This window comes from Carlito syrichta, unplaced genomic scaffold (genome assembly GCF_000164805.1).
Source record: "Carlito syrichta isolate Samal-C Ts95f unplaced genomic scaffold, Tarsius_syrichta-2.0.1 Scaffold270753, whole genome shotgun sequence".
Classification (NCBI taxonomy): Eukaryota; Metazoa; Chordata; class Mammalia; order Primates; family Tarsiidae; genus Carlito; species Carlito syrichta.
The window spans coordinates 166,743-170,729 of record NW_007214849.1 but is presented as its reverse complement, the minus strand read 5'-3'; the positions used below and the strand labels follow the sequence as shown (position 1 = coordinate 170,729).

The 3,987-nt window shown below is 47.4% G+C and overlaps 1 pseudogene; it reads left to right on the top strand.

The window, feature by feature from the left end:
- Positions 1 to 2,749: 2,749 nt before the first annotated feature.
- Positions 2,750 to 3,691, top strand: LOC103254119 (annotated as a pseudogene).
- Positions 3,692 to 3,987: the final 296 nt, after the last annotated feature.

Genomic DNA, 3,987 nt, shown 5'->3' with positions numbered 1-3,987 from the left:
AAAAAAAAAAAAAAAAAAGAGGAGGTCTCACTTGTTCCCAGGCTCCTTTTAACCATTTTTAAGTGTATAGTTCCGTGGCGTTAAGTATATTCATGCCGTCATGCGACCATCACCACCAGCCATCTCCAAACTTCTTTTTATCTTCCAAAACTCTTTACCCGTTAAACATTGCCTCCTCTTTCCACTCCCTCCACTATTTTAATTTGTTCCTATGAATTTGGCTACTCTAGGGAATTCCTCGAAGTGGAATCATGCAGATTTCTTCCGATGACAGGCTTCTTTCACTTAAGTGTGGTGTCGTCAAGGTGCTTCCGTTCTGTAGCCTGAGTCAGAATGTCCTTCCTTTGCAAGGTTGAGTAGTTTTCCATCATGTCGAAAAACCACATTTTGCCATCTATTCAGCCATCGATGGACACTTGAGTTGCCTCCACCTTCTGACTACTTGGAAAAATGCTGCTGTGACCATGGGTGTACAAATACCTATTCGAGTCTCTGGGACCAGGCACGGTGGCTCACACCTGTAATCCCAGCACTTTCGGAGACGTAGGTGAGAGGCTCACTTGAGCCTAGGAGTTCAAGACCAGCCTGGTCAACCTAGTGAGACCTCGTACGTACAAAAAACCAAAACTTAGCCAGGCATGATGTCTTGCACGTGTGGTCCCAGTTCCTCAGGAGGTTGAGTCAGAAGGATCACGTGAGGCCAGGAGGTCGAGGCTGCGGTGGCTGTGAGCATGCCACTGCACTCCAGCCTGGGCGAAAGAGTGAGATCCCAACTCAAAAAAATAAAAGAAAGACTCTGCATTCAATTTTTTGTTTGCCTGCTTGTTTCTTTGGGTTTTTTTTTTTTTGAGTTGGAGTCTCACTCCGTCGCCCAGACTGGAGTACAGTGGCCGCTCCCGGCCACCGCAGCCTCGACCCATTGGGCTCTGGCGATCCTTCCGCCTCAGCCTTCTGAGTAGCCGGAACTATAGGCGTGCGCTCTCACACCCGGCTGATTTTTTTTAAATTTATTGTAGAGATGAGGTCTCGCTGCCCAGTCGGGTCTCGAACCCGCAGGCTCAGTCAATCCACTCACCTCAGCCTCCCAAGGGCACGGGATTACAGGCTGAGCCACCGAGCCCAGCTTCAATTTATTTTTTTTAATTGGAGTCTCACTCTGTCACCCGGCTGGAGTGCAGTGGCACGCTCACAGCCGCAGCCTCGACCTGCTGGGCCCAGGTGACCCTTCCGCCTCAGCCTTCCAAGTAGCTGGAACTACAGGTGCACACCACCATGCCTGGCTAATTATTTTTATTTATTTATATAGAGACGAGGTCTCACCAAATTGCCCAAGCTGGGTTCAGGCGATCCTCTCACCTCGGCCTCCCAAAGTGCTGGAATGACAGGTGTGAGCCACCGTGCCTGGTCAGCATTAAATTCTTTCAGTTATCGACCCAGAAACGGAATTGCTGGATCCTATAGCAATTTCATGCTTAATTTTTTCAGAAACCTTACCTGTCCTTCCTGAAAGACTGTGGCTTCATCTGTGACTCCCTCTACAACTGGTCAATATCGTGACTTTCTTTCTGGCCTGCTTGCCATGTGGACTGCTGAGACCATGCATGAAATGAATGATAGCCAGAGGATTCCTCAGTGACTTACTCCTAACACATTTTCCTTAGAGGCAGAGGGGACCTACCACTTGCCTGGAAAACAACCTCCAGTACAGCTAACATGTCTGTATTTCTTCAGCCATCAGAGCTAAGGAGTAGCAGGACAGGAGTTGGTGGGTGGAGGTGAGGCATTAACAGAAAAATATACTTCAGGAAAGGAAATACCAGCAGGCCTGCAGCTTTGTAGGACGGGTGTGGCGTGGCCAAGTTGAGGCAGAGGAGATGATATGTCTGTTCATACGTAGCTTACTTGTCCATTAACAGATCTTCTTTTTTTTTTTTTGAGTTAGAGTCTCACTCCTTCGCCTAGGCTGGGGTGTAGTGGCATGCGTACTCACAGCCACCCCAGCATCAACCCACTGGGCTCCAGCAATCCTTCCATCTCAACCTTCCAAGGAGCCGGATCCACAAGTGTGCACTACCATGCCCAGCTATTTTTTATTTTATTATAGAGACAGGGTCTCACCAAGTTGCCAAGGCTATGGGCTCAGGCAATCTGCTCATCTCGGCCTCCCAAAGTGCTGGGATGATAGACTGAGCCACTGAGCCTAGCCGACAGACCCTCTTAAGAAGAGTATTAAAAAAAAAAAAAGAAAAAGAAAAAGATGAAAAAGGCTAAGTGTGGTGGCTGACACCTGTAATCCCAGCATTTTCAGAGGCTGAGGTAGGAGGATACCTTGAGCCTAGGAGTTCAAGACCAGCCAGGGCAACATAGTGAGACTTTGTCTCTATGAAAAAATCAGAAACATTCGCCGGCCATGGTGGTGCATGCCTGTAGTCCCAGCTACTCAGGAGGCTGAGGCAGGAGGATCGCCTGAGCCCAGGAGGTCAAGGTTATGGTAGTTGTGTCACTGGACTCCTGCCTGGGTGACAGAGTGAGATCCTACTTCAAAAAAAAGAGGGAATATTTTTATGGAATCAGTTTCTGGACTCCAGAATTAAAAACAATTAAATAGGATGCATACAATTCCCATCAATAGACAAAATCCAGTGGTTATAGGAGAATGAGTGGACTCCTTTATTTAAAAAAATGGAGGGAGCCCTGTTCTCTCCGGTCCTTAGAGCTCGCCGTCTGTCCGGCTCTTTTACTTTTTAACTTCCAGGACTCGAACTCACAGCCATGTCTTCTGAAGAAGGAAAGCTCTTTGTGGGAGGGCTCAACTGTAACACCGATGAGCAGGCACTGGAAGACCACTTCAGCCACTTTGGCCCTATTTCTTTTTTTTTTTTTTTTGAGTTGGAGTCTCACTCTGTCGCCCAGACTGGAGTGCAGTGGCCGCTCCCGGCCATCGCAGCCTTGACCTGCTGGGCTCCGGTGATCCTTCCGCCTCTGCCTTCCAAGTAGCCAGAATTACAGGAATGCACTACCACGCCCAACTGATTTTTTTTTTTTTTTTGATTTATCGTAGAGATGAGGTCTCGTCAAGTTGCCCAGGTGGGTCTCGAACCCGTGGGCTCAGGCAATCCACTCACCTCAGCCTCCCAAAGCGCAGGATTACAGGTTGAGCCACCAAGCCCGGTTGGCCCTATTTCTGAGGTGGCTGTTGTCAACGACCGGGAGACTCAACGATCTGGGGGTTTTGGCTTCGTCACCTTCACCAACCCAGAGCATGCCTCAGATGCCATGAGAGCCATGAATGGAGAGTCCCTGGACGGTCGCCAGATCCGTGTTGACCATGCAGGCAAGTCTGCCCGGGGGAACCAGAGGGGGTGCTTTTGGGGCCCGTGGTGGGGACCAAGGCTATGGGAGTGGCAGATATGACAGCCGACCTGGAGGATATGGATATGGATATGGACGGTCCAGAGACTATGGTGGCAGAAACCAGGGTGGTTATGACCGCTACTCAGGAGGAAATTACAGAGACAATTATGACAACTGAGATGAGACATGCACACATAATGTAGATACACAAGGAATAACACTTCTGATCCAGGATCGTCCTTCCAAAATGGCTGTATTTATAAAAGATTTTTGGAGCTGCACTGACACATCTGTTTTTATTACGCCAACTTCTATTTTTCAATTGCGCTCTCAAGGTAGCTTATTAAAGACCTTTTAGGAAGCTCCATGTGTTTTTAAAAATTTTCTCTCCCGTTTAAAGACAAATTCTAGGACATTTGTAGAGTTGGGTATTTTTTCTTTGATGAGTTTTTTAGTTTAGGATCTCAGGATTATTGGTTCTAGCAATAATGGGTTCTGGCAAGTTTGGCCAGACTGATCAAAATTAATGTGTATCAAGGGACATTTAAGAAAAATCTGTATACAATGTTTATTATGATTATGAAGCAATTTCAAAATATACCTATAAGAAATCTGCATCAAGAACATGATTAC